Source organism: Eptesicus fuscus, chromosome 21 (genome assembly GCF_027574615.1).
Source record: "Eptesicus fuscus isolate TK198812 chromosome 21, DD_ASM_mEF_20220401, whole genome shotgun sequence".
Lineage (NCBI taxonomy): Eukaryota > Metazoa > Chordata > Mammalia > Chiroptera > Vespertilionidae > Eptesicus > Eptesicus fuscus.
In genome coordinates, this window is record NC_072493.1 from 32748477 (window position 1) to 32776271 (window position 27795).

At 46.8% G+C, this 27795-nt stretch overlaps 1 long non-coding RNA gene across 1 annotated transcript; it reads left to right on the top strand.

Moving 5' to 3' along the window:
• Positions 1-4780: 4780 nt before the first annotated feature.
• LOC129147697 (uncharacterized) lies at positions 4781-26264 on the top strand. Its single transcript, XR_008554966.1, has 3 exons — positions 4781-4829; positions 23091-23268; positions 26231-26264. It is a non-coding gene; the product is annotated as an uncharacterized LOC129147697 (long non-coding RNA).
• Positions 26265-27795: the final 1531 nt, after the last annotated feature.

The following is a 27795-nucleotide window of genomic DNA, read 5'->3' on the forward strand; positions in this document are numbered from 1 at the left end:
TAGCCCTGCTGGTGGCCAGAGCAAATCCGATAAATTCATTTTAGCTGGTATGCTTATAGATGACTAGAGGCCTGGTGCATGAAATTCGTGCACTGCTAGGGTCCCTAGGCCTGGCCGGCAATCAGGGCCGATCAGGTTCCCTGCCTCCCAGCCTCCCCACCTCTTCCTTCCCTTGCTCCCTCAGCACCCCACCATCCCTGCTGGTCGCCTGCCATGTTCCACACCACCCCCTGGTGGTCAGCGCACATCATAGCAAGTGATGGAACTCCTGGTCTCCTGGTTGAACTCCTGAGGGGACAATTTGCATATTAGCCTTTTATTATACAGGATAACAACTTCATATGTTCCCTATCTTTCTAGACAATTGCTTTCTGTGTTTAAATCCAGGGAAAAAGTAGAATGGTGAATTTTTTGGTCCTGTGACAGCCTTCTGAGGGAGTCATTTTTGTGCAAAGGGGACCTTTCCATCAACCTCTTAAAGCATTCTTCTTAGGAGACTTCCTATGTAACCTCCAGAGTAGGCTTTGCACCTGAGGGGTTCTGAGCAATGTATGGAGTAGGCAGAAAGTCTGTGGAGATGGGGCTTGGCTGGAGGTATGAGGTTGAAATGTCCAGTTGAGATTGTATTTCCCCGTATCAGGGCCTCCACAGTGTGAGGTCAAGGAAGATGGAGCAAAACATCTTCAGATGGACTCTCTGCCCTTCAGAACTAAATCTGGTTCCAGAGCTGGGCAAGGAGAGAGTCAGACGGTCTAGTCATTTGTCTGGGATTGAGGTCACTCCACACGCCAGGGGAAGTTTCTGGCAATGAGTGGGACGAGAACTGAGGATCAAGAGGCAATTAGGAAGGAGTGACAGGTCCCACCCTCATGGGGCACAAGCACAATACGTCTGGAAGCGGGTTTCTAGCAACCGTGACTTTTGATGAAGCGCAGATCAGATGTAGTTGTGTTTTGAAGCACACAGCCCTGGTCCCAGCCAGCTTTTCAAATGCTCGGAGCTGAGCAGATGGATTCTAACAACTTACTCATCTATTTGTAATGCTTGTCCTGACCATTGTCCAACTGGCCTTAGACATCATCAGTCTTCTTCGAGGTGAAAGGGAAGGGCTGCATTTTTTCTACTTTTAGTCGATTCTCTCCCTCCCAATTATATAAGACTAGGTTGCCTGTGAACTCTGTGTGTGTGTGTGTGTGTGTGTGTGTGTGTGTGTGTGTGTGTGTGTGTAGGCTTCTCCCATGATATTTCAAGCTTCAGTGTCCTCCCTCAGTGTGCAGAAGTACACACCATTCAAATGTGGGGAAAATATCATTCACCAAAATCGAGTGTAGTCTCTTGAAAACCCTTTCATTAAAAGATTATCCAGAGCCCAGCTGGCATGGCTAAGTGGTTGAGCATTGACCTATGAACCAGGAGGTCACAGTTCGATTCCAGGTCAGGGCATATGCCTGGGTGGGCTTGATCCCCACTAGAGGGTGTGCAGGAAGCAGCCAATGAATGATTCTCATCATTGATGTTTCTATTTCTCTCTTCTTCTCTGAAATAAATTAAACACACACACACACACACACACACACACACACACACACACACACACACACATATATATATATATATATATATATATATATATATATATAAAATAATCAGAAAATGCTTATCTGCTAGCTTAGTATCAACTATTATTTGAAACACACACACTAAAGTTACCTTATAATGTCATGGTTTTGAAATTAAAGGGGAAAAGAAGTTGCTGAGAAAATGTGTTAGATTTTATTGAGCCCTAAGTATCTGGAAAATAGTTTGAGCTCCCAGCCAGACTTAGAGCCCTGGCTAGGTTTTCAACCCCCGCTATCGACAGCTAATTTCTTGAGCAAATTTATTCACTGTTTTTGAAAAAAAAAAAAAAATTGGCAGCCAGGAGCCACCTCAGATGTGCAGCCTGTTTAGAAATTTCTGAGTTCAACTTTCTTAAGCATTTCTGTTTCCTTCTCAAAGAACATTCTAGCAACATGACATATTATTTGTCTGTGACCTTTCACCAGAGGGCACAAGGATGGAGAAGCCCTGCTTACTTTCTGAAGATAAGGCGAAATGTTTTATCTCTAACACAGACTTATTTCTCCCCGCCTCTCTCTTTTTTTAGGGTCAGAAGGAAGAAAATGCTTAATGTCTTTTGATTTTGACAGTAGAATTTAGCTGCTTGTCTCAAGAGAAAATGTCTAAGTCTGCTTAAAACTTGGAATCTTAAGCTTGAATCTGATATCATTTAAACAAACCAGATTATTAGCACAGAGGATTTTTAAGGCAGTGAAACTACTCTGTATGATACTATCATGGTGGATTCATGTCATTATAGATTTGTCCAAACCCATATAATGTACAACACCAAGAGTGAACCCTGATGCAAACCATGGTCTTGGGTGATAATGATGTGTCAGTGTGGGTTTATCAGTTGTAACTAATGTGCCACTCTGGGCAGGGGATGTCGATAGTGGGAGAGGCTGTGCATGTGTGAGGGGCAGGGGTATATGGGAAATCTCTGTGCCTTCCCCTCAATTTCGTTGTAACCTTTAAACTGCTCTAATAATTGTCTTTAAAAATCATCTATTGTCTAAACTAGATCTTAAGTCTAGACCATCTTTCCTAATTTGCTTCATGAGTAACTCTTTGTTTGGTTCCCCCATTGATCCCAGATAGCACAGGTGAAGAAGTAGGGTTAGGGCAGGGAAGTGAGAAAAGCCATTAAGAGGGGCACTCAGGTGTGCGACCAGGCCTCATGGCCACTGGAGACCCTCTGAGAGTCCGTGCGGAGTGCACCCCACACTGGAGGCTGGGAGACCGGAGCACTGATGCACCAAGTCATCATTCCCTGCACCCAGAACAAGCATTCATGGGACCAGAGGAAGCTCTGAGACAGTGAGGGCAAACATAGGCACCCGGCGGTGGGAAGCTGTCAGCATGTTGGAAATAGTCCAGTCAAGGGAGCTCACCAGGGTCCAGGGGAGACAGGAGGCATTGGCAGACTGTGCCTCATGCCGTTGGGTTAATTACATCATCTCCTGGGGCCCCATTTTCTCCTCTTTCACAAGAAGGAATTGGAATTTCTAAACTGGGTCCCTTGGATGACAGGTATTCCTTACAAAAACTACCTTATTTGACCAGTTCCTTGGTCAAATAAGGTTAGGAAATATTAGGTTAAATAATAAATATATTTATGTAAAATATAAAATATATAATTTAACTGCAGGGCATCTCAGAGCCTTTAACATGCAAGAGTAAGGCAGCTGGGTGCTGTTTTCTAAGGTATTTGATAATGGAACCTCCCTATTTTTTTTTCATATGACATCTATTATATTTTCCTGATGACATCTGTTAATATCTTGAGGATCTAAGTGTCTGTGGCATACAGTTTGGAACATGCTACACTGGATGGTTGCTTGGGTCCATCTCAGCTCTGTGATTCACTGAGTAAACAGTGGTTCCTACTCTGCACCTTGAACTTCAGAGGAGATGCAGAGGCTGGAGTCAGAGGGTTCTAGATTCCCCAAATTCCTTTTTTTCCTCTCCTGTATCTATTGGACTTCTGAGTCAGTTTTCCTTTAATAAGAGTTTTCTGGGGGAAAAAAATTGGAAAACCATTGTGTATAGGAGAAGGCACTGGAAAGTCACACTGGGGACACAGTGGAGACAAATGCAGGGGCAGAGGAACTGGGGGCAGGACTCTGGCCTCAGCCAGACTGAGGCGCTCTTAGGTCTGCTGTAAAGGGCTCCTCTGTGGCTATAGTGAGGGTGTTCTCAACCCTTGTCATGCCTTAGAGTGACCGGGTGAATTTTTAAAAGACCTCTACCTGAGACTCCCTCCTAGAGAGACTGATTTGATTGGTCCAAGACAGAGGCTGGGCATTAGTATTTTTCAAAAGCTCCCCAGGTGATTCTCATGTGTAGCTAAAGTAGAGACCTACTTTCTTTGAAGAAGGGTTGTATTTGTTTGTTTGTTTGTTTTCTTTAGTGTTTCTGAATGTTATTCAGAGAATAGTATAGGCCAGGAACTGCTTAAATTTTGGTTAAAAAAAAAATTACTCCCAGGATGGGGTATTCAAGGGAGGGCAGAAGGGAGTTAACATTCAGGGTTCATCTTCTGTGTGAATGGCTGGCCCTCTGCATGTATTCTCTTATTTCAAACACACACATCTTGTGAAGAAGGATATTTGGAAATTCATTTGCTCACAAGGTCCCTGTATTGGATTCCTACTACTGCTGCAACAAGTTACCACAAACTTAATCACTTAAAACAACACACATTTATTATTTTTCAGTTCTGGAGGTCAGAAGTCCAAAGTGAGCCTTAAAGTCCAGGTGTTAGCAGGAATGTTCCTCTGGATGCTCTAGGACAGTGGTCGGCAAACTGCGGCTCACGAGCCACATGTGGCTCTTTTGCCCCTTGAGTGTGGCTCTTCCACAAATTACCACGTGCGGACGCGCACGTACAGTGCGATTGAAACTTCATGGCCCATGCACAGAAGTCGGTTTTTGGCTCTCAAAAGAGATTTTAATCGTTGTACTGTTGGTATTTGGCTCTGTTGACTAATGAGTTTGCCGACCACTGCTCTAGGAGAATTTGTTTTCTTGTCTTTTCCGGCCCCTAAAGGGGATGCCTGAATTCCCTGACTGTGGCTACTTCCTCCATCTTCAAAACCAACAATGTCCAATGGAGTCCTCTTCATGCTGTCATCTTGCTGGTTCTCCATCTCCGTCTTCCACATTTAAAGACCCTGTGCTCACATTGGGTCCACCGGGAAAATCCAAGATAGTCTCCCCATCTCAAGGTCAGCTGATTAGCAACCGTAATTCTATCTGCAATCTAATTTCCTCTTGCCGTGTTACCTCACATAGTCTCAGGTTCCAGGGATTAGGATGTGGACATCTTAGTTGGGACCACTATTCAGCCAACCACAGATGCCTAGGTTCATGTGCTGTGTTTGAAGCTAGAATGATTGTCAGAGCTGAGGCTTCAGGTCACAGCAAAATGGAAGAGTGTTTCCCCTTTTGCTTCACGGTTACTCTCAAAAATGTTTCTCAATGTATTTGTCAAAACACATCATGATAAAACCATGGGTAAGTCTTTTAACCTGTTGGGTATGACCTCAGTTCACTGTTCTGTCCATCTCACTGGGATGTCATCAGAATACATGCATTTAGAAACCTATTATTAAGTCATAAAACATCAAACCCTTCTAAAACATGATCATTAGACTAGATCACACCACTGGGAAAACTGCAATACAATTTTGCCTCATCTATTTCATAGTCCACTAGGCTGTGATCTTATTGGAGGTATGTACTGGATCTTATTTATGCCTCTATCTTAGGGCCTAACCAGTTTCAACACAGAGTAGGCATTCAATACTTATTGCTGAATTAAGGAAAAGGTAAAAGGATGGGTAGAAGATTCCTAGGTTCTGAGAAGAATATAATAATAAATAAAATGCAGTTTACTGTCTTGGGGAATTAAAGGTCTAGAAAAGGGGTAAACAAAATATGCAAAAACTAAAGAGTAGAATATAGTGTTTTAAGAGAAGCAGAAGGGAGAAACCAAGATGGCGGCATAGGTTAAACACCTAACCTGCAGCCGGGCACAACAATTTCAAAAATACAACTAGAGGTCAGAACGGACATCGTCCAGAACCACAGGAGAGCTGGCGGACTGAAATGCCCACAGCTGGGGGGAAGGAGAAGGCCACGGGGACAGTCGGGGAAGCCGTAAAAGCCTGAGGTATGGAGAAACGGGCGGAGACACGAGCACACGCGCCTGCGGGGAGGATGGAACCGGAGAGGAGGGGGCGGCTGATGACCTGGCCGGAGTTCACTGGCAGGAAGGAGATAAAGGCTCCGGAGTGCGCTGAGCACCGGCTCCGATTGCACTGAACCCCATTCCGGGCGAAACCCTGGGAAACTCACTCACTTTCGCAACTCCGCCGCCCCCGCAGGCCGCCCGGCCCGGGACGCTGGGGACACCGCCGCAGCGGCGGCGCCCGGAGCCCGGCGGCCTCCCAGCACCCGTCCCCGCCGCGCAGCCCCCGCGCGCCTGGTCCCGCGGGCCGCGCGCCCCACACACCGGACGGAGGCCCGGGCGCCCTCTCCGTGCACCTCCCGGCGGCGCTAGACTTCAGTAGAGTTGACTGAATTCAAGGGATTAAAAAGTATAAATTGGGGGGACGCCGCGGCGGCGACGTCCGGAACACGGTGATGGCGGTGCCTGGAGCTCGGCGGCCGCCCAGCGCCCGTCCCAGCCGCGCAGCCCTCGCGCGCCTGGTTCCGCGGGACGCGCGCACCGCGCACCGGACGGAGGCCCGGGCGCCCTTTCCGTGCACCTCCCGGCGGCGCTAGACTTCAGTAGAGTTGACTGAATTCAAGGGATTAAAAAGTATAAATTGGGGGGACGCCGCGGCGGCGACGTCCGGAACGCGGTGATGGCGGTGCCTGGAGCTCAGTGGCCGCCCAGCGCCCGTCCCAGCCGCGCAGCCCTCGCGCGCCTGGTTCCGCGGGACGCGCGCACCGCGCACCGGACGGAGGCTCGGGCGCCCTTTCCGTGCACCTCCCGGCGGCGCTAGACTTCAGTAGAGTTGACTGAATTCAAGGGATTAAAAAGTATAAATTGGGGGGACGCCGCGGCGGCGACGTCCGGAACACGGTGATGGCGGTGCCTGGAGCTCGGCGGCCGCCAAGCGCCCGTCCCAGCCGCGCAGCCCTCGCGCGCCTGGTTCCGCGGGACGCGCGCACCGCGCACCGGACGGAGGCCCGGGCGCCCTTTCCCTGCACCTCCCGGCGGCGCTAGACTTCAGTAGAGTTGACTGAAATGAAGGGATTAAGAAGTACAAATTGAGAAGTTTGAAAAAGATGGCGGCGGAGGTTAAAGGCTGTTCTGTTGCCTCGCACCCAGCGAAATCGGAGGGGATGAGGTGTGGAGGTGCGTGGGTCTGGCTGGTGGCGGGGGAAAGGGGCTTTTGTTCCAAACCTAAGGGAGATTAGCTCTCCATCACCCTGAAACCCATCTTCTGGCGAACCCCGGGAGACCCAGATGCCTGCGGGGAGAGGCGGGACTCTTGCAGAGGTGCGCCCAGCAATCAGTGTTTGCTGCGCTGGAGTGCGGAACGAGGGGACTTAGATACATGGAAGGCAGAAGGACCAGACTCACAGCCATCGAGGCTCGCCGCACCATGGCCTGTTGGCGCCCTGAGACCCCGCCCCGCCCTGGGACCCGCCCCGCATGTTTTGAAGACCTGCCCCGCAAGTCTTGCAGGCACACCTGCGCCCCAAGCAACGGCTTATGCATGTGGGTGGCCTGCCCTCTGGCAGCGGACCAGATGATCTGCTGTTCTAGTCGGACTGCTCCAGGGCCACTCAGACAGGAGGAAGAAACTACAGTTTTTGCTGTAATCCTTGCTGAGTGCCTAAGGCAGTAGCTGATCTACACCCCATTAGAGACCCAGAAACGAGGGCATCTAGTGGTCTGTGGGAGATGACACCAGATTTCAACCACGTGCATAAGGGACACATTCAACGGGAATATTCAGTGAGCGCCAAAGCTTTGCTGCACCAAGACCCGGCCCATAAACGTGTCTCCTGCACAGCAACTCTTCCTTTATAGACAAAGAGAGCCCCCCCAGTGACACCAACAACAATCAAGACTTAACTATACAAAGGAGGACCAAGATGGAGGCATAGGGCGGAAGCCTGATTGTTGCCTACCACAACAACTTTGAGACTACGACAAGAGAGCAGAGCAGACACCATCCAAGACCACCATAGGGCTGGCTGAGTAGATGCTCTACAACCAGAATAAAAGAGGGGTATGTGGGATGATGCTGATGCCGGTGACCCAAAGACCACACTTTAAGAACTACAGCTCAGGCGACACAAAAGAACTATGGCTCAGGCGATACAACAGCGGCCTGGAACGTGCTCGGCGCAGTTCCCCCGGCGGTCTCCGGCTGAGGGGACGGCTCCACTGGCAGCCAAGCACGGACAGACGAGCCCCTATGAGACATGGGGTGGGAGACTCCGCGCTTGCTGACCTCTGAGTCCGTCAAGAATCTCAACGCCCCGGAAGCGGCCAGGTGCGCATGCTCGGCGACCGGCCACCTATGCAGACCCAAGGGCCGACGCAGCGACGCCAGACTGGCCCACCGCCATGCACCGGGTGCACCGGAACTTCGCCGAGCCGCCGCCCGACGAGTTCTGCAGCAGCCATACTGGAGCTCTGGAAGGATGGCCAGGGGAATTGCTGAGGGGGGATTGACCGGCAGGAATTGGGATCGGGAAGACGGGGCCCCGCTGAGACCCGGGTGCGGGCGGGGTTGCGCGCCTCTGGACTCGGGTGTGGTCACACGCCTCTGGGTATAAGTGAGGCCTCACGTCCCTGGGTCTAGGTGAGGCCACATGCCCCTGGGTCCAGGTGAGGCCGGACTCCGGGTCCGGGTGAGGCCAAGTGCCCCTGGACCCGGATGACGCTGGACCCCATGCCCGGGCGAGGCCAAGCGCCCCTGGGTCTGGGAGAGCCCACCCACCCCTGGGTCCAGGCGAGACCATGTGTCCCTGGATCCGGGTGAGGCTGCGTGCACCTAGGCCCGGGTGAGCCCAAGTGGCCCTGGGTCTGGGAGAGGCCAAGCGTCCCTGGGTGCGGGTGAGACCATGTGTCCCTGGATCCGGGTGAGGCCTCGTGCACCTAGGCCCGGGTGAGGCCACGTGCCCCTGGGTCTGGGAGAGGCCAAGCGTCCCTGGGTCCGGGCGAGACCATGCGTCCCTGGATCCGGATGAGGCCTCGTGCACCTAGGCCCGGGTGAGCCCAAGTGGCCCTGGATCTGGGAGAGGCCAAGCGTCCCTGGGTCCGGGTGAGACCATGTGTCCCTGGATCCGGGTGATGCCTTGTGCACCTAGGCCCGGGTGAGCCCAAGTGGCCCTGGGTCTGGGAGAGGCCAAGCGTCCCTGGGTACGGGTGAGACCATGTGTCCCTGGATCCGGATGAGGCCTCGTGCACCTAGGCCCGGGTGAGCCCAAGTGGCCCTGGGTCTGGGAGAGGCCAAGCGTCCCTGGGTCCGGGTGAGACCATGCGTCCCTGGATCCGGATGAGGCCTAGTGCACCTAGGCCCGGGTGAGCCCAAGTGGCCCTGGGTCGGGGAGAGGCCAAGCGTCCCTGGGTCCGGGTGAGACCATGCGTCCCTGGATCCGGGTGAGGCCTCGTGCACCTAGGCCCGGGTGAGCCCAAGTGGCCCTCGGGTCGGGGAGAGGCCAAGCATCCCTGGGTCCGGGTGAGACCATGTGTCCCTGGATCCGGGTGAGGCCTCGTGCACCTAGGCCCGGGTGAGCCCAAGTGGCCCTGGGTCTGGGAGAGGCCAAGCGTCCCTGGGTCCGGGTGAGACCATGTGTCCCTGGATCCGGGTGAGGCCTCGTGCACCTAGGCCCGGGTGAGCCCAAGTGGCCCTGGGTCTGGGAGAGGCCAAGCGTCCCTGGGTCCGGGTGAGACCATGCGTCCCTGGATCCGGATGAGGCCTCGTGCACACAGGCCCGGGTGAGCCCAAGAGGCCCTGGGTCTGGGAGAGGCCAAGCGTCCCTGGGTCCGGGTGAGACCATGTGTCCCTGGATCCGGATGAGGCCTCGTGCACCTAGGCCCGGGTGAGCCCAAGTGGCCCTGGGTCTGGGAGAGGCCAAGCGTCCCTGGGTCCGGGTGAGACCATGCGTCCCTGGATCCGGATGAGGCCTCGTGCGCCTAGGCCCGGGTGAGCCCAAGAGGCCCTGGGTCTGGGAGAGGCCAAGCGTCCCTGGGTCCGGGTGAGACCATGTGTCCCTGGATCCGGGTGAGGCCTCGTGCACCTAGGCCCGGGTGAGCCCAAGTGGCCCTGGGTCTGGGAGAGGCCAAGCGTCCCTGGGTCCGGGTGAGACCATGTGTCCCTGGATCCGGGTGAGGCCTCGTGCACCTAGGCCCGGGTGAGCCCAAGTGGCCCTGGGTCTGGGAGAGGCCAAGCGTCCCTGGGTCCGGGTGAGACCATGTGTCCCTGGATCCGGATGAGGCCTCGTGCACCTAGGCCCGGGTGAGCCCAAGTGGCCCTGGGTCTGGGAGAGGCCAAGCGTCCCTGGGTCCGGGTGAGACCATGCGTCCCTGGATCCGGATGAGGCCTCGTGCGCCTAGGCCCGGGTGAGCCCAAGAGGCCCTGGGTCTGGGAGAGGCCAAGCGTCCCTGGGTCCGGGTGAGACCATGTGTCCCTGGATCCGGGTGAGGCCTCGTGCACCTAGGCCCGGGTGAGCCCAAGTGGCCCTGGGTCTGGGAGAGGCCAAGCGTCCCTGGGTCCGGGTGAGACCATGTGTCCCTGGATCCGGGTGAGGCCTCGTGCACCTAGGCCCGGGTGAGCCCAAGTGGCCCTGGGTCTGGGAGAGGCCAAGCGTCCCTGGGTCCGGGTGAGACCATGTGTCCCAGGATCCGGGTGAGGCTTCGTGCACCTAGGCCCGGGTGAGCCCAAGTGGCCCTGGGTCTGGGAGAGGCCAAACGTCCCTGGGTCCGGGTGAGACCATGCGTCCCTGGATCCGGATGAGGACTCGTGCACCTAGGCCCGGGTGAGCCCAAGAGGCCCTGGGTCTGGGAGAGGCCAAGCGACCCTGGGTCCGGGTGAGACCATGTGTCCCTGGATCCGGGTGAGGCCTCGTGCACCTAGGCCCGGGTGAGCCCAAGTGGCCCTGGGTCTGGGAGAGGCCAAGCGTCCCTGGGTCCGGGTGAGACCATGCGTCCCTGGATCCGGATGAGGCCTCGTGCGCCTAGGCCCGGGTGAGCCCAAGAGGCCCTGGGTCTGGGAGAGGCCAAGCGTCCCTGGGTCCGGGTGAGACCATGTGTCCCTGGATCCGGGTGAGGCCTCGTGCACCTAGGCCCGGATGAGCCCAAGTGGCCCTGGGTCTGGGAGAGGCCAAGCGTCCCTGGGTCCGGGTGAGACCATGTGTCCCTGGATCCGGGTGAGGCCTCGTGCACCTAGGCCCGGGTGAGCCCAAGTGGCCCTGGGTCTGGGAGAGGCCAAGCGTCCCTGGGTACGGGTGAGACCATGTGTCCCTGGATCCGGGTGAGGCCTCGTGCACCTAGGCCCGGGTGAGCCCAAGTGGCCCTGGGTCTGGGAGAGGCCAAGCGTCCCTGGGTCCGGGTGAGACCATGCGTCCCTGGATCCGGGTGAGGCCTCGTGCACCTAGGCCCGGGTGAGCCCAAGTGGCCCTGGGTCTGGGAGAGGCCAAGCGTCCCTGGGTCCGGGTGAGACCATGTGTCCCTGGATCCGGGTGAGGCCTCGTGCACCTAGGCCCGGGTGAGCCCAAGAGGCCCTGGGTCTGGGAGAGGCCAAGCGTCCCTGGGTCCGGGTGAGACCATGTGTCCCTGGATCCGGATGAGGCCTCGTGCACCTAGGCCCGGGAGAGCCCAAGTGGCCCTGGGTCTGGGAGTGGCCAAACGTTCCTGGGTCTGGGTGTGACCATGTGTCCCTGGATCCGAGTGAGGCCTCGTGAACCTAGGCCCGGGTGAGGCCACGTGCCCCTGGGTCTGGGAGAGGCCAAGCGTCCCTGGGTCCGGGTGAGACCATGCGTCCCTGGATCCGGATGAGGCCTCGTGCACCTAGGCCCGGGTGAGCCCAAGTGGCCCTGGGTCTGGGAGAGGCCAAGCGTCCCTGGGTCCGGGAGAGACCATGTGTCCCTGGATCCAGGTGAGGCCTTGTGCAACTAAGCCCGGGTGAGGCCACGTGCCCCTGGGTCTGGGAGAGGCCAAGTGTCCTTGGGTACGGGTGAAGCCAGATCCTGGGTCCAGGTGAGGCCGTGCGCCCCTGGATCCATCCGGGTGAGGCTGGGTCCCAGGCCCGGGTGAGACCACGCGCCCCTTGGATATGGGTGAGGCCACGTGCCCCTTAGTCCAGGTGACGCCGTGCCCCTGGGATCGGCCGAGACCAAACCAGAGGGAGTCAGACCTCCATTACCACCATTTGTCCACCATCCAGAGCTGAGGGGTCAGTGCTGACATGTACACATAAGGAACTACTGGACATCGAAATTGGGTCTCAAAAGAACTGTTGGTCCAGGGGGAAGCTCGCTACAGATTGATTCATTTGCCTGTCAGCATAAATATTATTGCTCGTCTCACATTCAGTTCTTATTAGTATATATCTAGTGACATTTGATCTCGTTCATCTAGAGGAAATGATGAACAACATAGACTGAGGAACAAGAACAGAACCAGAAGCAAGGAGGCAACGATCGGACTATCGGGCCTCAGAGGGAGGATACGGGAGGGTAGGGGGAGGGTGGGGGGGAGGGGGAGAGTTCAACCAAAGGACCTGTATGCATGCATATAAGCCTATCCAACGGTTAAGTTCAACAGGGGATTGGGGCATGCGTGGGGAGAGGGGTGGGATGGGAATGGGGGGATGAGGACAAATATGTGACACCTTAATCAATAAAGAAATTAAAAAAAAAAAAAAAAAAAAAAAAGAGAAGCAGAAGGAAACAGTTTTGACCTTTCCAAGGAAGGTGAATTCAACACTGAGTTGAGGAAATCAGGCAAAGCTTAATTCACACAGAATTCAGATAACAGGGTCTTCAAATCCATGGATCTCATGCTACTGCTCCCTGCTTCCAGTCCTATGGCAGCCAGAACTCTTTCCCAATATGCCAGTGATTAGACCCAGCCCCACTGTTTGAAATTGACAAGCAAGTGGAATCCATGGGTTCTAGGTAGGATTTCTCTACTGGTAGTTGAGCAGATAAATTTTGCCTGAAACCCACATACAGCAAAGTGTTATCTTAAGGTCCCCTTGGGCATCTGCACCAAAACAGCTCACTGCTTTTAGATTTCTCTAGATGAGCATTCCAAGTGGCACAGAGCTTTCTTTACATCTCAGCACAAATTTTGTTCTGATTGAGAGCCAAGTTTGGAAGGCTCTGTCTACACCCGCAACCATGTAATTTAAGTATCTGTGTTGACCTTGCTGGTAAGAAGCATGCACTTTGGAAGCACACTGACATATGAGTAACCACAGCCTGAAACAATGGCCTACTTGTGGATTTGTTTGCACATCATTGTTCACTGCTATTTTCTAAATCTTGGTGAAAATATGATGAGGTGCATTCCCAAGTTTGCTCAGAGGACACGGCAGGTGTTTCTATCCTCAGCAGGGCAAGGAGAGGATTCCCCAAACAGAAGCTTTAGAGTTGATCATTGAGAGCATGAGAAGAGAGCAACCCTGGATGGTGACAGGTCTGATTCCCTGTTCAGGAAAGGTCTTATTCTTCAGTCCTTGAGAGAGGACTTATGCCATGGAACACGATTTACTTGGTCCTGCGTCTTTGATGAAATGAAGGATTGGATTGTGCAGATTTATTTGGAAATGTCTATTTCTGCTCTGCTAACGTCATTTACTTTTAAAAGTTTTCAGTAAAAGTGTGCAGAAATCTGTGGTCCAAAATATTCACCTGAAAACACACACACACACACACACACACACACACACACACACACACACACACCTCTCTTCAGGTGAGCACTTGCATTCTTTTTAAAAAGTATTTTCACCTTCATCATAACTGATAAGAGTTTTTGAGTCACTACAACTATGCAGCAGTGTTATCAGATTGATGGGTAGTTATCTGGAAAGATAATTTATGCTCCCACAGAAAAGAGAATAATGTTCTGAACTGGACCCAAATGCCCCAATATGGGAGAGTGGTCTGTTTTTAAAAAATCAACTTTTCTGTTTATATGCAGAAATGAGATAAACAATAGCCAGGTGACTGCCTCACATTTTCATTCATTAACCAGTTAATGGGAGCTTTGAGCTGGTTCTCCAGGTAAGGAAAGTGTAGTGAGTACTCTTAGCTAGAAGTGTTGGGCATGGATTCTGGCTAATTTAAACAGAGTAGGAGTTTTATTGAAAGGGTATTGTTAGGAGGGCTGAAAAACAGGCTTGGATTTACACAGCCAGAGACAAAGATCAAAATCATATCTTAGTTTTCTCTGGTGAAAAAACTCAATTCCTGAATACTTTACCTTAGAGCCCTGTGGCTGTGGTCTGGGAGCTTAAGCTTGTTGCAACCTCTGTTGCTGCCAGAGAGAGTCCCACTTCTTGGCACTTCCTATTTCAAAGTCCAATGTGGGTGTATCTGATTGACAGAATCTGGGTCACATATTCATGCCCTAGCTGCAAGGGAGTCTTAGAAAACCAGTATCTGACATTTTCTGCTTCTGTAATGGAATATAGATAGAATTCACCAAACAGAGAAGAAAGTTTATTATTTACTTATTTATTTATTTGTTTATTTTAAAATCCTCACCCAAGGATATTTTTCCATTGATTTTTAGAGAGAGTGGGAGAGGGTAAGACAGAGAGAAATATCGATGTGAGAGAGTATCGATCTGAGAGAGACACATCGATTGGTTGCCTCTTGCATGATCCCTGACCAGGGCTTTGGCCAGGGAGGAGCCTGCAACCTAGGTACGTGCCCTTGACTGGAATCAAACCCAGGACCCTTCGGTCTGCAGGCCAATGCTCTATCCACTGAGCCAAACCAGCTAGGGCAAGAGAAGAAAGTTTAGATGCTGGAAAGCCAACAAAATTGAAAAGTGTTTACCATAAACAATTCTAGGCAGAGTAACCAATATCTACAAAATCAGAACTTCATGAAAGGTGATTTAGACATGCCTGGCCCTCTCAGAGTGAGATAGCAGTGTCCTACATTTTAAGTGTGGTCCACTAGAGGAGATGGGTCACAGCATGCTCTACCTTGTCTTACAGTTATTCTCTTACCAATTCAGTAAATAAAGGTTTTTGAAGGCTAGGGGAGAGAGATGGGATGGCTTAAAATTATTAGAAAATTATGAAATAGAAAGTTTATTTAATTATATGAAAATAACAATTATTAAAACAACATCTGTATTTTAAAGAATATAATATGGGAGAATTTTTAATGGGTGTTAGACTTATAAATGCCATTTTCTTTGGCATAAGTTCTTTTCATGTTTCAAGAAAGCTGTAGTTTGGAGAATGAAATACTTGTAAGGAAATGACCCACTGCTCCTAGATGCAAGGACCTTGTATTTCTAGATTTATTTTGAGAGACTGTTGGCACCCACCAATATACAGCCTCTGCCTATGGAAGACTAGAAGCTGAGCTTTCAAGTGAATTTTATTCCTGTTGTAGGTAAACCACAAGGGAGATGCGGGTCTCTCTCTGTTGGGCTCTTTAGCTGGGGTGAGTAACATCTAAGATGTGTAGAAATGAACTCCTAGATGTTGAGTTAAAGGAGAAGAAAAGCTAGGAATTGCATTCAGCTATACAGAGCCACAAGCTGAAAGCTGGGAAGTCATTCTTGGTAAACCAGAGTATCTACATTTACAGTGGTGATTTGGTGATTTCTTTATTTTTGTGTTGATTTCTCATTTGCAAAGTCAGATGTGACCATTCTAGCATTGTCTCAGTTTAAGTTATGAGGTATAAAGAGAAGGGGTTTTATGTCCACATTTATACTCCTTAACTAATTTCTCCTCCTCCAACACTACTCAAAGCCAATGGGGTGGTAGCACCAGGAATCCTGCAAGAAATGTAAATCCTTCAGGACAGAGTCAGAGCTGCATATTCTAACTAAAAGTCTCCTTGCAGTGGTGAACGGCAAGGTTCTCAATTTTTTATATTTGGTAAAGAAACTTTGTGTTTGAGAAGAGTTGGGGAATACATAAACCTAACTAAGAACACAAAACACACAATGAAACGTTAGCCGTTCCTTACCACGTGAGCACTCAGTGCTCAGTTGTACCAAATGTTGGGGAATAATAATGTTAACCCCTGTTACCCTAGGTCCTCGCAATAAAAGGAGACTCTTGGTCTCTTTGGAAGAAAGACCTCTTATTCTTTTTAAAAGATGTTGTCCCAAGTCACTATGACTTCTAATTGGTAGTGGTGACATTTGGCAAATCCTCTGGTTTGGTCACTCTTGTAGGGTTGACTTGATTTCACAGTCGTGGTTTTTATGCAGTATACCATTATTTGATCTAGCAATTTTCATGCAAATTAAAGGTTGAAAAGATGTGTTGCATAGTGAGATAGCAATGTCCTACATTTTAAGTGGAAATCAATTTAAAGGAGGACTAAAACCCCAGTGGAGAAGACTGTTGACTAGACATTTCTTAAAATAAATACAGTCGGGTAAAACGGAAAGAAAGACTAATAGTTGAGTGCTGACCACGACCCAGACACTTTAAGTAGTTTTTTTGTTTTTTTAATCCTCACTATAGATTTAGAGGACCTGCTTGCCTCCAATGATACCTTTCTTCACACTACCTCTACTATCTTTTCCCATGGTTCCTTCTTAGGTCTTGCCATTTTCAATATCTGTTTCCTAAATCTTCCAAGTTTATTCCTTCTGTAGGACCTTTGTACTTACTCTCCTCTCTCTCTGAAATATTCTTCCTCACTTCATTTAGGATTCTTCCTCATGGTATTTTACTCAGAGATGTCTTCCTTGAATCTCTTATCTAATTAATATCTCTGCCTACCATTCATTATCTCCTTACTATAGAAACTATACATAGTATAAGGAAAAGCCACCAGTGATTATCTATCTATCTATCTATCTATCTATCTATCTATCTATCTATCTATCTATCTATCTATCTATCTATCTATCACCTATATCCATCCATCCATCCATCCATCCATCCATCCATCCATCCATCCATCCATCCATCTTGTCTGTTTATTTGTTACCCCCATTAGAGCATAAGCTCTATGAACCCATGGTTCTTGTCTGTCTTAATCACAGTGGTAGCTTCAGTACCTAGACTTGAACTTAGTAAGTGATTAGTACTTTCAAGAATTTTAAAAAATATATATATTTTATTGATTTTTTACAGAGAGGAAGAGAGAGTGATAGAGAGTTAGAAACATCGATGAGAGAGAAACATCGATCAGCTGCCTCTTGCACACCCCCTACTGGGGATGTGCCCGCAACCAAGGTACATGCCCTTGTCTGGAATCGAACCCGGGACCCTTGAGTCCGCAGGCCGACGCTCTATCCACTGAGCCAAACCAGTTTCGGCTCAAGAATTTTTTGATGAAATAAATGGATGAGTTAATCTACACCATTCATAAAAATACTAAATATCTGATTTGAAAGGAAAAACTGTTCATAATTTCTATCCTATAATTAAATGTCTCCATTGGAACATTCCATAAAAGTACATATTTTAAGTGCAACATACAGTTATGAAATATATTCCTATGACTTTATAAAACCATAACTGAATATGTAGTTTTGATGAAAAATTTCTGTAAAAAGATAATTTTTTAATGTGCGTTGCTATTTTCACTTTCAACTCTTCTTCTAAAACATATCTCTGACAAGAAAATAATAAAAGCAGTAAGAAAAGGCCTTCACTATATTTGATTAGGAATTAATTATCTATAAAATTATTAAAAATATCAGCAGCATACTATACTCAGGAAAACATGTTTTCTATTATCTAAAAAATTTTTATTTTTTGACATGTGTGAACTTGTGTGAACTTTTAGAAGTTGGATTTGTAGTTTATAGTTTTTGGATGGCACTTCTTAAAATTTGTAATCGTGTTGTTGAAAAATATTTCGTAGCCTAAAAGTACTATATATTGCGAAAGCTAGACAGAAAAAAAATACTGCCTTTCTAGCATCAAACCTCCTTAAATCAGTTATTTGAATATTTTTCTTATTGTGGAAAAGACAGATAAACAACAAAAATTAAATGTTTGCCTGGAAAATGATAGTTGGTAACATTTAGCCATTCCTGTTCGCATCTTGCTTTCAATGGTATCTGGAGCCCAACACACACTGTGGTTCAGTGTATCTCATTCCAATACAGATTGGCTTGGGCCCCTGCCCAGTCGTTCTGGAGACATCAAAAGTCAGGGATTAGCACAAGTTTGCATGAGGCCCCAAGAATTGTTCCCATGTGCATTTCGCCTTCATTTCCTTCCCCCTCTCCTCCCCATTGTGTTCAAACCTGCTCTTTGCTCCTCTTTAGAGCTCTCATCTTTAAAAAAAAAATCCCACAATATCAAGATAACTTATTTCTATCTATTTAGATGTTTAAAGTTTGCCAAAACTGAAGGGACCTTGAAGAGACCAATTTTTTTCTATTGAGATTTCCCAGAAAGACGCCTCAAGGATTGCAAAATGTTTTCCTTGCATGAGGTATCAGTTAGAATAGGCCAGGTTTACTAAAGGAACAAACAATCCTTTATAGCTTTAAAGGACAAAGGGTCATTTCTTGCTCACTCTACATGCCTGTATTAGTCAGGGTTCTCCAGAGAAACAGAACCAATTGTGTTTATATATTTATGTATATGTATGTATATGTATATGTATATGTATATGTATATGTATACTTATTTATGGTGTAATGAGGAATTGGCTCACACAATTATGGAGGGTTAGGAAAGCTGGTGATATAATGCAGTCTGAATCTGAAGGCCCGAGCACCATGGGAGCCTATGGTGTAAATCCCAGTCTGAGGGCAGGAGAAGATGAGGTGAGATGTCCCAGCTCTTACAGTGAGGCAGTAAAACTAGGGGGAAATTTCTCTTCCTCCTCTTGTTCCATTTGGGCCCTCAGTGAATTGGATGATGCTCTCCCACATTGGGGAGGGTGATCTGTTTTACCAAGCCCACTTTCAAAGACACATCCAGCGATCATGTTTTGTCTGGCATCCCTTGGCCAGTCAAGTTGACACATAAAATGAACCATCACCATGGTTGTCATGGGTGGGTTGGGGGCTCTATCCCATGTGCTGTAAGCCCAAAGCCAATGCTGTACCTTCCATGCAGAAGGATGAAGGCACTTGGCAGAGGGATAGCGGATGTGGTGAATCAGAGCCTGTCTCTTTGCATGTCTCTTCAGCAACCATAAGATTGGCCAATCAAATCATTCAGCCACACTTAACTTAAGGGGACAGGGCGAATGTCAGTTCAGTATCTTTCTACCATGCTCAAAAGAGTGAATTGAACAACTCTAATGATTGCCCAACATAACACATCCAATGTCTTGGGAGGAGAAGTCTAGAGCACCATACTGAAAGGTCTTAAGTATCTGTCCACCAACAAGGCTGTGTAGTCAGCGTTATCTCTAATGCCAGAGATAGAATAGTTGGATCTTATGGGCTGGGTAGTTTCTTTTGCTGGATGGCCAGCAGTACACAACTTTGGTGCTTTTAAGAAGCACCAAATATCCATGGGGATTTCTACAAATATAGATGCTCAGGTCTCATCTCTGGAGACTTTTTCTTGAAGTTCAGAAGTGTTCTCTATAAATCTCTCTAATTTTATCTGTCAGATATGTTCCACCACAACAAAAGTAGAATTTGGCAATATTTTTCTAGTCCCACCAGTGAGAGGTTACTAAACCTTCTATAAATATAAATTCAGATAATGGGTGGAGAATTCTGTTTTATGGGCAGGGAGATCCATGGCTTAGACTAATCAATTCTCTAGTTCCGATACAGCATATAAGATTTCATCTCATAGAAGAACTCTGATTGATTGGTTGGGGCTGCCTAGAGTACTGTGTGGATGGATATAGAGACTGCATCACAGCTTATTATCAAAAGCATGCAATGATTTACTAACAGTGTCTGCCACTGGTGCAGGGAGGGTGATAGGGAACACATGCCAGCTATTTGTTTTTGCTATTCCAGATCACCGCTTCCCACCCATAGCTCCCGCTTTTTGGAGATTCCATTCTGATCTAACAATCTGATTACTAATTTGTCTCCATGTGTTTTTGCTAGTTGTGTAGGTGTGATCTATTTTTTAGTTACTAGATAGGTTGTCTTCCTCAAAGTAAATGAAAACAAAACACAAACAAATAAAAAAAATGTATATCAACCATTTATGAGTTTGACTAAACCGAGTCAGCCCCATAGATCATGATTAACTGGTCACGTAAATTTCTTAATGGGAGAAGCTGAACTCGAGTATGATCGTCTCAGAAGACACTCTTTTTGGGAAACTGGAAAGCTTTCGTCTCTGACATCACTATATTCATTCTTTCTGACTTGAATCATTTTTAACTGGATGGCATCATAGAGGGAATCGGTGTAAAATAACTCATTATGAACACAACGGGAGAAGAAAGCATGAGAAGTTCAAGGAAAAAATAGAAGCCAGTGTGAAGGATAAATGATATTCTGATAACTTACCAAGATCAGGCTGCATATCTCTAAGACCAGTAAAGAATGAAAGGCTGCAGTATTCAAAAGAGTTGCTTTTGTCTTATTTTGCCATCAGTGTGTGATTTAGGGGCTGAGAAAAGACATGCCTTCCTGGCGCCTGAATAACATTTAGTGTTAGACTTCTCGCTCCACTTTAAAGACAAGATGGGGTTGAGCTGTCCTTTAAATGTGATCGTTGATCATTGGAAATGAGTATTTGACAGGTGCTGCAGTTACAGGCACCCTTATAGGCTAATGAGAGATGGGCTGCATGTCAAGAGAAATTAGGAGAACATTTCAATCTGCCCTGTTACATGACTAGAGGAAAGATATTTCATTTTTTCATATTCTTCATGACTAAAACATTTTTTCCTAATCTCATAAATCTTCAAACTCAGAGTGTATATCAGTAACTTGGACATAAATATATTTCTAGGATGTAATGATATTTATCTAATGGGACCGAGTCTCTGGCCAGATGCCTGCCTGCGTTAGTTAGGGAGTCTTTTCCCAAATCCTTAGACTTAACCTGTTATTCTCCCAAACCAGTGGTTAGCAAACTCATTAGTCAATAGAGCCAAATATTAACAGTACAATGATTGAAATTTCTTTTGAGAGCCAAATTTTTTAAACTTAAACTTATTCTACCACCACTTCTTCAAAATAGACTCGCCCAGGCCATGGTATTTTGTGGAAGAGCCACACTCAAGGGGCCAAAGAGCCGCATGTGACTCTCAAGCCGCAGTTTGCCCACTATGGTCCCAAATGCTTCATAGCATAATTTAACAATTCCATTGGCAACTTAAATTCATTTTTAATGTAACATAAATACATAACTTTAAAGGTCTTATAATATGATCTATGCAGATTTGTTTGTTTGTTTATTTATTTATGTATTTTTAATCCTCACCGAAGGATATTTTTCCATTGATTTTTTAGAGAAAGTAGAAGAGAGAGGGAAAGACAGAGAGAAACAGCAATGTGAGAGAAACATCAATTGGTTGCCTCCTGCACACTCCCTGACAAGGGCCCAGGCCGGGGAGAAGCCTGTCCTTGACCGGAATCGAACCCAGGACCCTTTGGTCTTCAGGCTGATGCTCTATCCACTGAGCCGAACTGGCTAGGGCTGATCTATGCAGATTTAGAATTATAGAATGTTGGAGATTAGTTTCATTATCAACAGGGGTAATATTTCTCCCAAGAGTATGAACATTGGTTCTTAAATATTATAGTGGTTTGTGGCTTTTCAAAGGGCCTTAGCACATACACAGATGTGCAGTACATCTATAGTATTAAAATTTCAGGGATGGGGGAGTGATTAGGAAAAAAATGTCAAAAAGAAGCTTCTTAAGGAGATAATCGTAAAAGGTTGAGAAACACAGCTCTCAGTAATTTTAGAAAGAATAATCATACCTAATAATAGACAAACATGTAAATTGACCGTACCTCCACTATACCCACAGCCAATCAGAGTGAGTATGCAAATTACCCCCCAAAGATGGAGGTTAATTTGCATACATAGGCGTCGCCCAGCAGCCTGGGTCCCAGAAACTTTCTCAGCACCCAGGTCACTCCGAGGTAGGCCTCTGGTGGGTCCTGAGCAACCTGGGAAGGGTCTGAGCCAGGGGGCTCCTGGGCAGGGGCGGAGCCGGGCGATCTGAGGGAGCTGGGGGTCCCCTGTCCAGGCCCCCTGGGCAGGGGCGGAGCCAAGTGATCGGGCAATAGGAGGGAGCAGGGGGGCCCCTGCCCAGGCCCAGAGGCTTTAGGCCTTGGCAGGGTTGGAGCCAGAGATCGGAGGTGATTGGTGTGAACTACAGAGGAAATACTTTTTCTGACCGCTCATTGGCTAAGCTCCCTGTTTGCCACTGGTAATATTCTTAGTAACTTGGGTATAAGAATCCAAAAAGGTGATCTAGGGTTTTTCCACCACATTCCTAGAGATAAAAAGGAATGTCCACTGCTGGAGGGCTAAGAAATGTCATATCCTGCCCTAGCCAGTTTGGCTCAGTGGATAATGCCTAGGCTTGCCGACCGCAGGGTCCGGTTCAATTCTGATCAAGGGCATGTACCTAGGTTGCAGGCTCCTCCCTGGCTGGGGCCCAGGTCAGGGCTCATGCAGGAGGCAACCAATCAAAGTGTTTCTCTCACTTTGATGTTTCTCTCTGTCTTTCCCTTTCTTTTCCACATTCTCTAAAAATCAATGGAAACATATCCTCAGGTGAGGATAAAAAAAAAAAAAAAGAAAGAAATGTCATATCCTATGACAGACACATCTTGAAAATGCCTAAAGAATGTTGTCATTTTTTCATGGTGAAGGGACTGGAGTCCATGTTGATGAAAACACCTTGGTGGCTGCGATGACTGGCAGTGGCTGCAGCAGTGGGGTGATGGGGCTGGTGACTTCCCCTGATCGGCCAGTCATCTCAGTAGGATATCCCCTAAGGGCTCCCAGTATGTGAGAGGGGGCGGGCTTTCGTGCACCGGGCCCCTAGTCTATACATATAAAAGCCTAAGCGACCGTTATGACTGAACAACAGGAATGACCGTTGACCAGTCGCTATATTGTGCACTGACCACCAGGGGGCAGAAGCTCAATGCAGGAACTGCCCCCTGGTGGTCAGTGCGCTCCCACAGCCAACATACCATGGCCGGCCAACCTCCCACGGTCCCTCCCCGGGCTGGCCCCAGTTGCCAGCCAGGCCTAGGGACCCTATCCATGCACAAATTTGTGCACTAGGCCTCTAGTGGTTTTAATAATGACTGACATTTGTTGTGTGTTTACCATGCACCAGGTACTGCTTTAGGTGTAATACTTAGAGTATCTTGATTCTCCCACCAGATCTGTAGAGGAGGTGCTTTGGAGGATCATTTCCATATGGATGAGGGGATGCTGCACAGAGAGGCACAGAGAAGTCAAGGCATTTGCAGCTCTGCTATGATTTTAACCCAAACTGTCTGTCTTCAGTCTTGTGACCACTCCACATCACTGCTCTGCACACCAGCTGCCTGTTACACAGGTAAGAAGTCAGAAGCCCAGAGCGGGCTCATTGCTTTCATCACCACTCAGGCTCATCCTGGACTTCAGGCACGTGCTGTTCATCCCCTAGCAAGCTGTCCAGGATTTTGTCTGATGAAATTTCTCTACCACTAGGGTTCTTTAGATATAGTTTCATCCTCATATCGGTAATGGGACTCTTGACAACAGTGAGTTAAAGCAAGTTGGTTGATGGTGTTGTTTAATTATTCTATATCCTGGCTTTTGTGTGTGTGTGTGTGTGTGTGTGTGTGTGTGTGTGTGTGTGTGTGTGTATTTTGTTCTACTCGTGCTATTCTCTTACTGAAGGAGAATGTTGAACTCTTATTCAACTATAATTGTGGATTTCTCTATGTCTCCTTTTTATTCTGTTAGTTTTTGCTTCATGTACTTTGAAGCTCTGCTTTTAGGTGACTCCGCACTTAGGATTGTTATGTCTCTTGGTCAACTGACCATTTTTATCATTATATAATGTTTTTCTTTATTTCTGCTAATTTCTTTTATTCTGAAGTCCACACTATCTGATATTCATAGTCACTTCAGCTTTTTTTGATTAATATCTCATAGTACATCCTTTCCCATTCTTTTACTATTCGCCACCTATAGCTTTATATTTCAAGGGAGTGTCCTGTAGAAACATATTGTTGGATCTTATTCTTAATGTATTTGCTGACACTATCTGTCTTTTAAACAGTGTGATTAGACTACTTATATTTCACATATATGTGATGATATGTTTAGATTTACATGTATCATTTTATTATTGATCCCAATTAAGTTTTAATGTTCTTTGTTGGCTCTTGACTACTTGACAAGCATACAGGGATTCGTACCCTTCATCACTTAAATGCCCTAAATTTTGATGAGCTTCAAAATTTGATGTGTCTCAAATTGTGGAATCTCTTACCTTCTTGCTGTTCTAAAAACCTGGGAATCCTGGAAAGAATTCTCAGGAATAGAGAGCTAAGATTTACTGAATTAGTCCTTGCTGCAGAGTCCCTTATGCACATTATCATAATTCCTCTTTGTCACAGTCCTTTTCTGTGTGCATTATTTCCTCATGTTATAGAAGAGAAAAATTTTGCTGAGCAAAGTTACATCACTAAGTTAAGTGGCACGCCCAAACTCAGGTTTATTTGTCTGAGTTCTTTCCATCATACCATGCTGAGGATTGACTAATTTTGTATTTCTTTTTAACTGTGGGTATTGTTGGAAATAGCCTTTTACATTTCTAACGCATTAATATTTGAAAAATGTCTTATGTTACCTGAGGAAGGCTACTTTCTTGCTCTCAGTAACTCAATGTCAACTGTCCTCTGATTCTCTTTTAAGGTCTTAGGTGTTGTGATTTTATTAGTAACCACCTGATGATCCTCTAGTAGAGTGTTGGTTTGAGAAGTTTAGACTTTCAGTTTATCAAGAAAGAAGCCAGCTATATTTAACTTGGAATGTTTAGCTTGGACAGAATATTAGAGTCATAAATACTAATTTGTGAGAAGTCAGTGAGGTCTGCATGGATAAGTGGATTGACCTTCAGCGAGTACGTAGCTGAGGGGCCGACTGGGCTGGTGTGTTGTCAGGAAATCCCTGAAGTAATGGATTTGACACTGTGAAGTGGATCCACTGTCCTTACTGCCTGACGAGATTGTCCTGGTGGCAGCTGCATGTATTTTTTGGCAGATGGCCATTTCTTCAGCCCCAAACCATGAACAGTTCAGTGGTTGAAAACCATGTTCTCAGAGGAGTGGCTCTCCAGTTCTTTGGTAACCTCTCCAGGGTTAGTAATGTGGAGAAGCTCCATGAAGATTGAGGGAAAGATAGTGAGTTCAGTAAAGTTAGTAGGTGAGATTGCAATTGTTAGCTTCCAAAAAGTAAAACAGATAAGATTGAATTCAGAGAGGCACCCTGGGTGTACAAACTACCTGGAATCTGTAGGATTGTTTGTCTCTGCATTTTCTAAGGAGAGGGACAGTTCATTAGATTCATCAAGGACCCAACAAAATAAATATCCTTGATCTATCTGTTATGTAAATATGTGCAGGTTTATAAGGTCTGTGCCTGTACTATATGCAGAGGGGATCATTAATAATAACAGATACAATGTGAGGCACTATTAAAATATCAGATGGTTCCCGGGGCTGTGTCCCTATGATGCTGCAGCTTAGTTTATTTGAATTTGACAATAATGACCTGTAGAGGGAAGACAGTGTGAAAAATCATGGCCTTTAGGTAAGCTGAATGAAGGGTATATGGAAACTATTACTATTTCTGCAACTCTTCTGCAACTCTAAAATTATATAGAGGTGCTCCTCATCTTATGATAGAGTTACCTGCCACTAAACCCATTGTAAGTAGAAAATATGAGTCCAAAATGCACTTAATACACCTAAACTACTGAACATCATAGCCTAGCCTAGCCTGCCTTAAACGTGCTCAGAACACAATATCCAAAAAAATGCTGGCCACACAATACACTGTAGAGTATAGGTTGTCTAATTTTGTGATTGCATGCCTGCCTGGGAACTTGGGCTCCCTGCCACTGCCCAGCATCATGAGAGAGCATTGTACTGCATATCGCCACCTGGGAAAAGATCAATATTCAAAATTCGAAGTACTCTTCCTCCTAAATGAGTATGGCTATAGCACCATCGTGAAGCCAACAAAATTATAAGTTGAACCATTGCAAATCAGGGATCATCTGCATATCAAAGGTGACATATATGCATATATGTCCTTTGGAATAAGATAAACTCTAGAGGTAGTCAAGTTCTATAGGTTGAATGGATGTGCTTGACCTTGGGGATTTTGATAGCAAGGTGACTAGGGCAAGCATGGTGCAGTGTTAAGGACCATGGACTCAGGTTAAGAAATTTGGGGTGTGATTCCTACACCTAGTATTTATCCACTGTGTGATCTTTATCATTTTGTATACCCCCATTTTACAGATCAGAACACTGAGGCTCAGAGAGTTTACTAATGGATACCTACTTCATATGGTGGTTATAGGAGTTAAATGAGATAATTCAAGTAAAAATGCCTGGCACAAAGAAAGCATTCAGTGAGTGTTTGTTGTTAATGTGACTATGATAATAATTATTATTAGAGTGGAGACAGATTTTCAAGTATGCTGGTGAGATTAGGCAAATTCTGAGCCCTGACAATTAATGACCTTCCTATGTCAGGATGTTTCAGAGACTGAAGTACAAAAAGAGGTAGTAGTCAGTGGGGTAAAATGGAGGGAGAATTGATGTTACAAGGTACAAGGAAAATAAGCTGGACTCACAGGAGCCATAGTGGGAAATTTCTGAATCTCCATAAAAAGGCAGTCTAATCAATCATGGGACTCCTAGAGCCCTTTATTATTAATAATTAATGTAACAAACCCTGAACATCTCATAAGTCTGGTTTGTTGGAATTATTCCTTTGGATATCAGGTAGGGCTTGATTTTGTTTCTCAGATAGCTTTTTTATTCTTAGCCACTTTAAGACTGTTCCTCTCTCTCCATTTTAAATGAGGACTTTGAGATCTTTCTGTAATAATGATCTGGCTTGCCATCTTCACGAATTGTTAAGGCCCTGGATCTGAGAAAACTTGCTTCCCCTCGATGCCCCCACCCCTGTGTGCACAATGACCTCTGAATGCTTTCGACAGACTTTCAAAGTGTAACTCCGTTAACCTAAAAGCGACAGCAAGAAACAAATCCAAATATTGTGAAAATGATGCAGTCATGATCTGCAATCACTTTCCTTCATCTTAACTGCAGACAGAGCATGTGATTTCCCCCTTGAACTTAACCCTGATTTCAACATGATATGTTATCATTTTAATGTCTGTGGTCTTATTCAAGAATTGAGTGATGAAAAACCAAGACACATGAAAAATGGTCCACGGTAAAAGCCTATATTAAGAACACATTCAGAAAGACGTTAAACTAATTGCATCCAGGGAATGCGGGTTATGAGAGACCAGACCTGTGTTCCTACTTAGAGTTACAATCTCTGAACACATTTCTTTATTTGATATGAAATTATATTGGAAAGGAGTTTGCCTGAATAATGGATGTAGTGATAACTGAAAGGGAAAACAGCATGAAGCCAGAGGACTTTGGATAAGTGAGGCTAGTGATGGTGACTGTGGGATGTGTACCTAACCACATGTTTTGATTTATTGTTTTGACTGATGGGAGCATTTCAGTTTTATATGGTCCACAGACTTGCTTACTGAGGTAGTTAATGTTGGGATTTTTTAAATAGCAATGTGAAAGAAAACAGATAGCCCCTAGAAATAGGGAAAGGAATAGCGAGGACAAATATTTTTGGTAATATAAAGGAAATGTTTGTTTTGAAAAACCAGGCTCTTAGAAATCTGGAATCATGAGTGAACAAAATCAATGACCAAAACAACTAATCTTTCTCATTATTGTTATATATATATTTAATTTTAGAGAGAGGAAAGGGGAGAAAGAGAAAGAGAGGGAGGGAAAAATCGATGAGTTTCCTCCCATATGAC